The 13,565-nt window shown below is 34.4% G+C and overlaps 1 non-coding gene across 1 annotated transcript; it reads right to left on the reverse strand.

Annotated features, from left to right (window-relative positions):
* Positions 1–4,839: 4,839 nt before the first annotated feature.
* Positions 4,840–4,946, reverse strand: LOC131181945 (small nucleolar RNA R71). The gene has a single exon (XR_009150415.1). It is a non-coding gene; the product is annotated as a small nucleolar RNA R71 (small nucleolar RNA).
* Positions 4,947–13,565: the final 8,619 nt, after the last annotated feature.

A 13,565-nucleotide genomic window follows, 5' to 3' on the forward strand; every position in this document is an offset into this window, starting at 1 on the left:
TACCAAAACATAACATTATGAGTCTATTTAATTCTCCAACTTTTTTCACCTCAATCTGAGTTACAGAATTCTAGTTATGAATTTTTTTACAGCTGTTGTGAACTGCACAAGACCTACACAGAGCACTAAAATGTTTTTCTCTCTTTCAGTATGCTACAGCCCAAATTAGCCTTTGACCCAAACTACAAAGTTATAGGGCTTTCTTAGAGCTTGAATTTAGACATAAGATTCAATTAAAAGTCATTCTTATAGCCTGAATTATGATCATTTAAAGTTGTTATAACAAAATAAAATGTAAATTCTAGCAGCAGTACAAAACAGAGTAGAAATTTTGCACAAGCAATATGTAATTTTATTTGATAGAATCAGTTTTTCCACAAAACATAAAAGTTTTAGCTCTTTGATTGAATTTCATTTTAGGCACAAGATTTGCTCAAAAACTATTTAAATTGGCTGAGTTATGCCCTCTCAAATTGGGTTGTTCCAATAGTACTATAATCAAACTTAAATCAAACAGCATATAGTCAATTTATTTTCCCAACAACACCCATACAATTTGCATCAAATCAAAGGCCAAAGCCCAAGGGTAATACACTAACCTATTGTACTTAATTTTCAGTAAATTAAAATCCACAATTTTGCCTCTAAAGATTTGAGATCAATCGACCAACACCAAAAACCCTCAATTTGATAACCTAACAGCATAACCACATACAATCAACACACAATTCCATTCGGCCATAGCTAAAATCATCAAGGGAGGGTTTTACTTACCAAAAATCAATTGAATCTCCCCTTAATTTCTCCCAATTCAATTTGGCCAACTAGGTTTTAGGGCTTCCCTTGCACCAATCTTCAAAATAATAAAACCCTAATTCAATTCTCAACATGAAATTGAAAGAGAATTCAAGAAGAGAGGAAAATCATTAGTCTCTTACCTCAATTCAATTCGGCACTTCAAGATTGTCTCTTCAACAAGTTTTCTTCAATTTTTTGAATGCCAAGAATCGATTAAATCAATGATTGGGGAAGATGGAATTCGCCTATGGAGGGTGTAAGGGTTTGGTGTGTTCTTCCTTTATTTGATTGAAGAGAAATTTGATAGAGCTAAGAATGTGAGTGTCAGCTAAGGTAGAGGGAATGGGTTTGTGGCTGAAGTGCTTAGTTTATTTAGGTTTTATTAATAATAGGATGAGGGAAAATGAAACTAGGGCCAAAATATTTTAATGGGCTCAACCCACTCACCCCTTACTAAAGGAAAATAGCCCAATTACATTAATTAACTCTCCAATTGATAAATTAACATTAATTATGGAATAATTAAATTAATTCCTAATGCAAGAATAAAATTACTCAAATTAACTCAATTTCATAATAATTAATCCATTTACAACTAGGGCATAAGTGAGGGCATTACAACAAGAGACCATGCCTGTAAGTATTATGTCAATGTTGCATCATTTTGATTTGTCACGTGCTATCTTTGATTCAACAAAATAAAGTTTGAACTCTCTTTTATCTCATCAAGACATATTTTGGAATGATTGGATCAACTGATGAAGATGTTTTGCTTTTAGATGAACCAAATGACAATGTTTTTATTAACATTAGACACATAAATGTTTTTTACTTAGTGATTGTCAATATCTTTTCTACAACATTTTCAAAGGTATCACTTTCAGAATACTTTGTGCTGAACTTGAGATTTGAAGTTAATCTTAGTTGAAATGGAATAATAATCATATGCATGTTTTAGGTTTTTCTAATAATGCAGCTGATCCATTGTCTGGTATGACATTAGTTTGGGAGTGCTGAGGTCTGGCCCATTGCTTGATTGAACATCATCAGGGGTACATTTATTTATTTACTGATGTTGCCATGTAGGGCTAGCTGGTTGATTTTATGCAGTCCTGCTGATTCTTCTTCCAGTCCCAAGAAAATGGGAAGTTGGTGTGCTTTGTCTATGTTACTTAATCCTAGCGGAACTTAGAGAGACCTTTCCTAATTTGAGTGGGAAAAATATTTCTAAATATGATAAAGGTTATTTCCTAAATTATGATAGAACTCTTATTTTAGTACTATTCCTAAATTTAGTAGAATTCTTAATTAGATTAAAACTGATGGGACTAACACTATAAATAGGAGCATTGTGTAAAGATTAATTGGCTTTGCCCATGGAGGGGGGATTGCCTATAGAGTGAAGGGCTTTGCCCATTACTGAGGAGTGGCTTCTGCCCATTGTGAAGAAAATATTTTTGTCTATTGAGAAGAGTGACACTAGCCTATTGCAGTCTCATGGAGAGAGAGAGGGAGATTTTGGCCTAAAGTGAAGAAGGGCATAGTCTAAGAGTAGGACACCATTGTCCATTATACTTGAAGACATTGTCATAATGTAATTAAAGTAGTAAATATATTGGTTACGTAGGAGACTATGAGGACTAAATAATGTATTTACTATGATCTGCAGTGTGGTTTTTTTTGGTATACTTGGGATGATAGATAATATAACTTTGAGCTTGTAATTGTAATTGATGATTTATTTTATTGATAGTGGAAGATGACATATGTTACACTCATTTCATATAGGCATTTTAGGATAGTTTTGCATCCATTTTACCCTTATATTTTAGTATATTTTATGTTTTTAGCTTTATTTTAGCTTATTTGTTAACTTTAGATACTTTATATTTGATTCTTGTAATTTTGTTGTTTTTGATAGGATTTTGTGGCAAATCGAAGATCAATGAGTGCATTAGGAAGTGATTTGAAAAAAATTTAGAGTTCCTTAAGCATAGAGGAAAGTTGAAGAAATCAAGCCTTGAAAGAGCAAGTTAGCCGAAATTTGCTTGAGACTTTGCTTAAGATCCTACTTAGGGTAAAGCGGCAGTGCTTAAGGTGCAGCACAAGTCAAGCATGAGCAGAAAAATCTATTTTACTCTAAGTCTGCAGAGATTTGCTGAGGGTCTGCTTAACCTTAAGCAGACAGTGCAACCAGAAGCTGAAATTTGCTAAGAAGCTGCTTAGGGTTAAGCCGAACCCTAAATAGACTGCCCAGAACGTGAATAATGCTGCTGACTTGGATAATTTTACACCTCATTTCCTATCCACTCCTTGGCCCTTATTTACTTTTAGGGCAACTTTTTGGGACCATATAAATTCATCATTTCCTAGTTTTTGCCAAGAGAGGAAAGAGAGGAAAAACAAAAAGGAAAGAAAACTTAATAGAGAGAGAGAGGAAACGCCATTTCTTTTGGGGAGGAGCTGCTGCAACCATTTTTGGAGCTCCAGAAACCAGAGTTTTGGGTTCTTCTACCTGGGTTTTTCTATTTTAGCCCTCTTATCATGTTTTTCTTTACTTTTCCATCAATCATTCTTGTAAATACCATTATGAGTGAGTAAACTCTTTAGATTTCAGAGTTGGAAAATATGTTTTAGACTAATTTGTGGATTTGAACTGGGTATTTCCTTATTTTACATAAATATGAGTTTTGATTATTTCCTTGTGTGCTTGATTTACTTGCCTAATGTTGGTACCCATTAGGTATTGTGTTAATCTTTGATTGAAGGACCGAAAGGTGAAAGTCATTAATAGATAATCAAGGATTGGAACTTAAAATCACTTAGATTTAGAAATAAACAAGGATTTTAAGAGGAATTAATTATTGGTTGCAAAACTTAATGGGTTTTAAAGTAATCAAATAACATACGAAAGTAGGTTTGGTTATTTCAGAATACACTTTGGTTTGCTTGAAAAAGATATCAAAGGAATTTAGAATCAATTTCCTTCAAACTCTATTTTTCCCTAAAAATTGAAATGCCCAAGACAAATCCCAATTAATTTATGCATAAACCCCCAACTCTGGAATCACTTTTAATATAATTAGATTTTGATTTGAATTACCCATTGTTAATTTAGTTTAATTGCAAACTAGATTTAGAATTTATTTGTTTACTCTTTACTCATATTCTAATTAGATTAATCGATTTACTTTGCTCATTTACATTTACCATTTATCCCTTAATCATTAGCCCAAATAATCGCTTCATTCATAGTTTGGTACTCAAATGGCAAATCCTCGTGGGAACGATACTTGATTCATCACTTTATTACTTGAGACAACCCGTATACTTGCGAATTAGTCGCACCATCAAGGTTTTGGCGCCATTGCCGGGGATTTGATTTTTGTTTGATATTGAACAATTGTTTGTTTGGTTAATTTGGGCATTTTATTTTATTTTCTTTTTACCATTTTACTTTGAGAATTTGTTTATTTTGTTTTTCAGGTACTTTATTTTATGAGAAGAACAAAAAGTGAAGAAATCAATTTATTCTTTGATCCAGAAATAGAAAAGACAGCAAAAGCTTTAAGAGCAGAATCTAAAAGGAGAAAAGCTGAAATTAAAGCTCAACAACAACAAGAAAGAGCACAAGAGTAAGAGCAATTACAAGAAGAAATGGCCAACAATAATAACAACCGCTCTATGAAGAATCATGCCTATCCTAACATTGGGGATTTCATGCCAAGTATCAGAAGACCAAGAGTAGAAGCTAACAATTTTGAACTGAAGCCTGCACTCTGTCAGATGGTACAACAATCACAATTTGGAGGAAATCCAAGTGAAAGTCCACATGTGCATCTAGCACACTTTCTTGAGATCAGTGATATGTTAAAGATAAATGGAGTTTCTGATGATGCAATTCGACTTAGATTATTTCCTTTTTCTTTGAAGGACCGAGCTAGAGAGTGGTTACATTCTTTGCCACCGGGTTCTACCACAACATGGGATGAACTTTCTCAAGCATTTTTAGCTCAATATTTTCCACCAAGCAAGACAGCTAAGTTAAGAAATGAGCTGACTTCTTTCAAACCTAGAGATGATGAGAGCTTATATGAAGCATGGGAGAGGTACAAGGATTTGCAAAGGAGATGTCCACATCATGGGATTCCTAAGTGGATGCTTGTTCAACACTTTTACAATGGAGTTTCACCAGCTATTAGAAGTACAATTGATGCATCTTCTGGAGGTGATCTTATGGAGAAATCTGAAGATGAAGCTTTTTCTGCTCTTGATAAAATTGCTTATAACAACTACCAATGGAGCTGTGAGAGGAATGAGATCAAGAAACCAGCTGGTATGTTCGAGCTTGATGCCATGATTATGATTAATGCTAAGTTTGATGCTTTGACAAGGAAAATGGACAAGCTAAGCATGAAAGTAGATTCTTCAGCTGGAGGTTCTAGTAATTCAGTAGAAGTTGGAGCTGTAAATGTCAATTGTGCAGCTGATTTTTCTGTACTTAATCAAGATTTTTCAAGTGAGCAAGTGGATTATGTGGGGAACTACAATCAAAGACCAGGTGGTAACTCATTTTCTACAACTTATAATCCAATATGGAGAAACCACCCCAATTTCTCTTGGGGAGGTAGACAAAGACAACATCAAAATTTTCAGCAACCTTCTGGGTATCAACAACATCAGAATTTTCAGCAGAATAGAGGTCCTCCTCCTGGAATTCCTAAACCTCAAAATGCACCTGCTTCACCTCTACCACAACAAGCACAACCAGACAAGACAGCTAGATTAGAAGCTATGATTGAGACTCTACTTGTGAGCCATCAAAGTCAACAAGATATGATTTCTCAATTAGCATCTAAAGTAGATCAAATGGCAACACACAACAAGATGTTAGAGAATCAAATAGCTCAACAGGCTAGCTCTTCAAATAGTAAAGCTTTTGGGAAGCTTCCTAGCCAACCTGAGAATCCAAGGGAGCAGTGCAATGCTGTTACTTTAAAAAGTGGAAAGGTAATGGGGAAAGAACACAAAATTGAAGTAAAGTTGAAAGAAAAGAAAGATAAGTGTGAGAGTGAATCCACTTCAACTAAAGCTAAAGCTAGTGAGGAAGCAAATGAAGAGAAAGAAGATAAAAAGAAAATAGAAGAGAAATATGTGCCTCTTGCACCGTACAAGCCACCATTGCCCTTTCCTCAGAGGTTTCATAAAGCACAATTAGATAAGTAGTTTGGGAAATTCCTTGAAGTTTTGGAGAAGTTGTATATCAATATTCCATTCACTGATGTCATTTCTCAAATGCATTCTTATGCTAAGTTTTTTAGGGAGATTTTATCAAATAAAAGAAGGTTATAAGATTATGAAACTGTTGCACTTACTGAGGAGTGCAGTGCTATATTGCAGAACAAGCTCCCACCTAAGCTGAAAGATCCTGGAAGTTTTTCCATACCATGTCACATTGGAGAAACAAGTATTGAGAGAGCATTATGTGACTTGGGGGCTAGTGTTAGCTTGATGCCACTTTCCATATGTGAGAAGTTAAAGGTTGGAGATCTAAAGCCCACAACTATTTCTTTGCAGTTAGCTGACAGATCTATAAAGTATCCAGTTGGGATTTTAGAGAATGTACCATTAAAAGTTGGGAAGTTTTTCATTTTAGTGGATTTTATTGTACTAGAGATGGAGGAGGATGTAAGAACACCCATCATACTTGGAAGGCCATTTTTAGCCACTGCAGGAGCTAATATAGATGTAAAGAATGGGAAATTGAAGTTGACAGTGGGGGAGGAGGAAATAGAGTTTAATTTATTCCAACATTCCAAGGAACCAGCTGTGATGAATTCTTGTTATAGGGTAGATGTTATAGAGCATGATGCTGAAACTGAAGTTACTAAACTAGAGGAAAATCAAGCTATTCCAATGCAATGCAATCAGCATAAAGTGCGAAAGAAAAAGTCAGCTTCACCATCTCATTTGATTAATAATGAAGTTTCAAAAGTTAAGCTCAAGCCTCCATCAAAATCACTCAAAAGAGGAGATTCATCTAAAGTTTGTAAGAATATTCTTCAAGATATAGTTGGGATTCTGAACAAAGCAACAGGTATTTTCATATATAATGGGAAAAAGTTGAAGTATAAATTCATTTCAGCACCTGTTGTGAAGGGAGGTAATATTTTCCAATTCCAACCACCATGAGCTTTAAAAAGAAGGTCAAGCTTAAGACCTTAAATAAGCGCTTCTTGGGAGGCAACCCAAGCGTATCCTTTTATAGTTTATTAATTTTCCATTTCATTTCATTTTCAGTTTTTACCCTCATTAAACTCAAAAGTGACATTTGTTTATCTTTTGTAGGTCATTCATGAAGATTGGGCAAATTAACATATGTAGCAAAAAGAAGGAATTGAAAGAGAGCAAGTATAAGCAAAATTCTGCACTTTATCCAGTACCTGTGAATAGTAACACCTTTAAACTTGTGCTAAATTGCTGATATTGCAATCTACTTGATAGCACATGTTTAATTTTGTGTCTTGTGTAAATTCTGTGAAATGCAACTTAAATGAGGATCAGTTTTGATATTTAGGACTGATGTGAGCTTTATTGAAGTGCAAAAATAGTGTTTGTTAAGTTTTACCTTTTAGTGTATATATAGTTTTGTAATCTGTTAGAAATTTACATGTTTTTGTTTGAATTACTGCTAGTTTTTGTAGTCTGCTGATTTTTGTTACTGTTCATGCTACTGTTCATGCTGCTTAAAAAGTCAATTTCTATGTCTTTTCTGGAATTTTTGAATGTCTGAAACTTGTCTCAAATGCTGCTGAAAATGTGCTTTGGGTATAAGCTTAGGAATAAAACCATTTCGTTGGGTTGCAGAAAGGTAATTACAATCCATGCCCAATTTAAGCTATTTGCCTTTCAATTCCTTCATGGTTGTGTTATGTTTGATAAGTTTATGAGAGATGATGAGCTTAAATTTTTCAATTTGGTGGTATTAATGTGTATTTGGTAATTGCTGAGGGTCATGATAGCATTCCATAACATTTGGACTGTTTTTGGTAAGTAAAATCACAATTTTTCCCAAAACCTGCCTAAACTTGCTAATGATGTTGCTTACTAAGCTGTATCCTATGCAAATTCTGCTGAACCATATGCTTAACCCAAAGCATAACCCAAATTACCAGATGTCTGCCCCACATTTTAAAAAGCCCAAAACTTCCTCCATTTTTTTTATAAAGCCCCCGCCCAAACTCCCGATAAACCAAAGCTTCATTCCGTCGAATCCCTTCCCACACCATTTTTTCTGGCATTTTTAGGGAAGCTGAAGAGTTTATTTCTCTTCATTAAATGGTGAGAACCAAGATGTGGTCCACCCACAAACCCTAACCCCAGTCCCAGTCTACCACTACCTCAATCACCACCACCGCAAACACCACCACTACCCCAAGGCCAAACACCAACCCTCATTCCGCCGACCCCCCTCTCGCCACAAACTGAGCCGCAAAATGAAACACCCATTTTCGAAACTCAGTTCCAAGAACCAATGTTTAAACCTGTGCCATCTCAAACCAAATCTAAAGGTAAAACTAAAAAGGCTACGGGTAGACCCAAGAAAGCCACTGTCGGAAAAAGAAAAGGAGCATCCTCTGCTCCTTTAGACTTAAACTCTCCACCTCAACCTTCCTCTGAACCAGTCAGCAAAAGAACTAGGTCTTCCTCGCAAATTCCATCACCAGCGGTTCAAACCCCTATACCTAAGTCACCCTTAAATTCTCCCCAGCCTGCCACTGCCCCAGCAGCACCTGCGTCATCTGCCAATGATATAGAGGAGGTATTTGTTCCATTACCTTGGGCTTTTAAAGACATCGATATGAAAAATGCTTATGAGGGTTTAGCTTCTAAACCTATTTTGGCAAACAAATATATGGATGAGCAGATTTTAAAAGAGTTAGGCATTTATGATTCTGTATTTGCCTATTTAGATGCTGTCAACTGGACTAAATTTGCTAGAATTAGGGAACCAGTGTACAAGGATTTGACCTTGGAATTTTTGAGTTCCTTAAGGCTGAATTTCAAACCAACAGTACCTGAGCATAAGGATGTGATCTATTTTCGATGTGCTAGCATTGATAGGGAGTTAGACATGGATGCTATGAATGAAATTTTTGGTTTTCAGGGTTCGGGCTATAAAAATATTGAGTGTCAACAAACCATCTATGACTCTGTTCAGTTCTGGAAAGACATTGCACCTTATGGGGGTTATTACAGACAGAGGACAGCAAAAGCCTCTAGGATAGTCGATCATGTGTTGAAATACCTCCATAGATTTATCTCTTACACTGTTTTAGGAAGGGGACACGATATGACATTGTGGGTCTTTGGAGATTTATTTTTCTTGTGGTGCATGAAGGAGAGAAAACAAGTTAGCACAGCCCATTTCCTAGCTACTCATTGGCACCAAATTGTCACAAAGCATACCAAAGGTAGTGTAGTCTTTGGAGGATATATAACTGCCATAGCCAACTCATTTAGCTTTGATGCTAGTCTATATAAGCTGCTGCCAGTGTCTGGTGAATCATATATAGACAGCACAATGTTGCTACACATGGATGTTTGTGAGAAAGTAGGACATACCTATGCTTTGGTACAGCAGCATCCTAAAGCCAATGGTACTGCAGACCCAACTTCCTTTGCACCAGCAGAACCCCAACCAACCACTGCCCCGCAGTTTTCAGCAGATATTTTGTCCCTCTTAAAATCCTTGGAATCCAAAGTAGCCAGTTTCACTGTCCAATCATCTGTTCCCTCACCTGACACCATAGATATCCTTGCAACCTTGAAGAGCTTAGAAGTTAAAATTGATACCATGGGTCAATAGCAGGTCAACCAAAAGAAGAAGCTAGAAAAGAAACTTAAAAAGAGATTTTCATCTCTTAAAAAGAAGCAGAAGCAGCAACAACTTCAAATGTTGGAGCTCTACAATAAATTGACCCAATCTTATAACAATTTATATCATTGGGGCCAAGACATGCTTCAAGAAATGAAAGACCTCACAGAAAATTTGGAAACTGCTTCTGAAGCTTCAGATCACAACGAACCTATCGCAGAACACAGGCGGACACGATACTGACAACCAAGCCTTGACAAAGAGCTTGAGCGATGTGATAGTTTAGTACTAGTTTTAGTTCTTCAATTCAGTTTTAGTTTCTGTTTTAGGTTTGTTTTGTAATCTGTTTATTTTAATTTTCAAACTTTAGTCATAGTTGTAATACTTTGGTAATTAGTTTTTATGATTACATTTGCACTTCTTTCCTTTAGTTTAGTTTATTTTATTTTATCTTCTAATATGGATATAGTTATTCTATGAATGCCCTTTGGTTTAATTCTTGATTTAACTGTTCGATCTTATTTCATTACACCTTTTCATCTTCTTGCACATTATTTTTGTACTTTATCTTTTATTCAGTCCTAATTTTGTTGATATTGATGAGTTGCACAATTTCCTTTGAGCTGCATATGTTTAACATCATTTTGAGGTAACAACTTACTCTTTTACTATTTATGTTTATGGTATGTTGCCAATGCTTATGCTTTTGTTTATCCTACGCAACAGGTTAAGCAACATCTTAAGCAGTGTAAATTCATACATTTGGGATACTTTTTCACATTTTTCTCTCTAAAGCTTCATTGTTAATATCATTTTGAGTTAATTTTGGAATTCTTGAGCTTATATTGATTTAATCCCCAATTGTATATATTTCATTAATTGATTAGTTCACACAATTTTGCCCATATTTGCATTCATTTTAGACATTGAGGATAATATTTCATTTGAGTTTGGGGGTGAGGGCAAAATTTGCAAATTAAAATTTTCTTTAAAATTTTCATTCATTCATTTATTGCATTTCATTCATCCATATATAGATAATCCATACACTTATACATATACCACACACATGTCCATACTCATACACATACATTTGCATATAGTTTTCATATATATTACACTTAGTTTTAATTTGATTTATGCATTCATTTTAGGATCATGCATATCATAAAAATAATTTTTTACCTTATCCTTAGAGGATTGAGAATTACTTTGAAGAGCAATTGAGCTTACTTTTAGAAGGGTTTGATGGATTAAAAGTTCTGGATAGGTGCAAAGTTATTAGATTCTTTCTTTAGTTTATATCTTCTTAGCCAAGGGCCACTCAATCAATTGCGTTGACTTTGAGTGCCTAGAGAAAACTCTAGGGTGAGAAGTAGCTAATTGATGTCTCACTAATCCTAGAACAATCTTTCTAAACCTTTCAAGGCGAAATCATAGCATGGACTTGAAAAAGAAATGATCTAGGCATTCTTTGAATTTTAAATCCATATTTTAGCCTTAGCCAACCTCACTTCAAAATTTCCCTTTGGAACCAATTTGAGCCTACATTTATCCCTCTTATTTCTTTGGAACCCACATTAATGCCTAGCCATAAACCCAAACACTTACGTACCCTCCATGAGAATAATTCTTTGAGTGATAGATACACTTAAAAATAATAATAATAATAATAATAATAATAATAATAATAATAATAATAATAATAATAATAATTAGTTGGGAGAAATGATATAAAAAAAAGGGGGGGGGCTAGCAAATTCAATTATGGTATGTAAAGTAATTCACCACCCAAGTGCACAAAGAAATGAGTTTGGGGGTGAATTGAAAGGGACGATTGTAATTCAAGGTCAATGTTATTTATGTAGTCCCTCTAAAAGTTTCAAAATTATATGCTAGCATTGGTGAATAGTTGTAAAGTTCCTTACCCTATTTGATTCAAAAAAAAAAAATTTTGTGTGTCTTGATCTTTTAATAATTTGATTATTCTCATATTTTGTTACCTTTATCCTTTCCTTGTTAGCCACATTATCACCCCCTTGGCCCCATTACAACCCTTGAAAGTCCTTTTGATCTTTTGATGGTGTTTTGCTACATTAGTGGAGATTGTAATAGGAGAATTGCCTATGGAATTGTGATATCATTAATCTATTCATTTACTTCCACCATTATTTGAGACACTTTAGTTTATGGATTACCCTACAGTCTATTTAAGTATGATTATTCTTTGTGATTGATTGGTTTGGGCTTGATGATATGGATAATTGACCCAAGGCTAAGCAGTGATAACTTTGGTAAGAATTAAACTCTTTGTATCTTGAAAGTGGATATATGGTTTGTTGGTGGCTAAAAGTAAGTTTAAAAGTTTGGATAAGTAATTTTCATAAATTTAAGGTAAAGTACTCCAAATTGCATTAATTGTTTTAATTGCTTGAGGATAAGCAAAGGTTTGAGTTTGGGGGAATTTGTTACACTCATTTCATATAGGCATTTTAGGGTAGTTTTGCATCCATTTTATCCTTATATTTTAGTATATTTTATGTTTTTAGCTTTATTTTAACTTATTTGTTAACTTTAGATACTTTATGTTTGATTTTTGTAATTTTGTTGTTTTTTATAGGATTTTGTGGCAAATCAATGAGTGCATTAGGAAGTGATTTGAAGAAATTTGGAATTCTTTAAGCATAGAGAAAAGTTGAAGAAATCAAGCCTTGAAAGTGTAAGTTAGCCGAAATTTGCTTGAGACTTTGCTTAAGATCCTGCTTAGGGTAAAGCGGCAGTGCTTAAGGTGCAGCACAAGTCAAGCATTAGCAGAAAAATGTATTGTACTCTAAGTCTGTCGAGATTTGCTGAGGGTCTGCTTAACCTTAAGCAGACAGTGCGACCAGAAGCTGAAATTTGCTAAGAAGCTGCTTAGGGTTAAACCGAACCCTAAGCAGACTGCCCAGAACGTGAATAATGCTGCTGACTTGGATAATTTTACACCTCATTTTCTATCCACTCCTTGGCTCTTATTTACTTTTAGGACAACTTTTTGGGACCATATAAATTCATCATTTCCTAGTTTTTGCTAAGAGAGGAAAGGGAGGAAAAACAAAAAGGAAAGAAAATTTAATAGAGAGAGAGAGAGGAGACGCCATTTCTTTTGGGAGGAGCTGCTGCAACCATTTTTGGAGCTCCAGAAATCAGAGTTTTGGGTTCTTCTACCTAGGTTTTTCTATTTTAGCCCTCTTATCATGTTTTTCTTTACTTTTCCATCAATCATTCTTGTAAATACTATTATGAGTGAGTAAACTCTTTAGATTTCAGAGTTGGGAAATATGTTTTAGATTAATTTGTGGATTTGAACTGGGTATTTTCTTATTTTACATAAATATGAGTTTTGATTCTTTCCTTGTGTGCTTGATTTACTTGCCTAATGTTGGTACCCATTATGTATTATGTTAATCTTTGATTGAAGGACTGAAAGGTGAAAGTCATTGATAGATAATCAAGGATTGAAACTTAAAATCACCTAGATTTAGAAATAAACTAGTATTTTAAGAGGAATTAATTATTGGTTACAAAACTTAATGGGTTTTAAAGTAATCAAATAACATACGAAAGTAGGTTTGGTTATTTCAGAACACACTTTGGTTTGCTTGAAAAAGATATCAAAGGAATTTAGAATCAATTTTCTTCAAACTCTATTTTTCCCTAAAAATTGGAATGCCCAAGACAAATCTTAATTAATTTATGCATAAACCCCCAACTCTGGAATCGCTTTTAACATAATTAGATTTTGATTTGAATTACCCATTGTTAATTTAGTTTAATTGCAAACTAGATTTAGAATTTATTTGTTTACTCTTTACTCATATTCTAATTAGATTAATCGATTTACTTTACT

This window comes from Hevea brasiliensis, chromosome 7 (assembly GCF_030052815.1).
Source record: "Hevea brasiliensis isolate MT/VB/25A 57/8 chromosome 7, ASM3005281v1, whole genome shotgun sequence".
Taxonomy (NCBI): domain Eukaryota; kingdom Viridiplantae; phylum Streptophyta; class Magnoliopsida; order Malpighiales; family Euphorbiaceae; genus Hevea; species Hevea brasiliensis.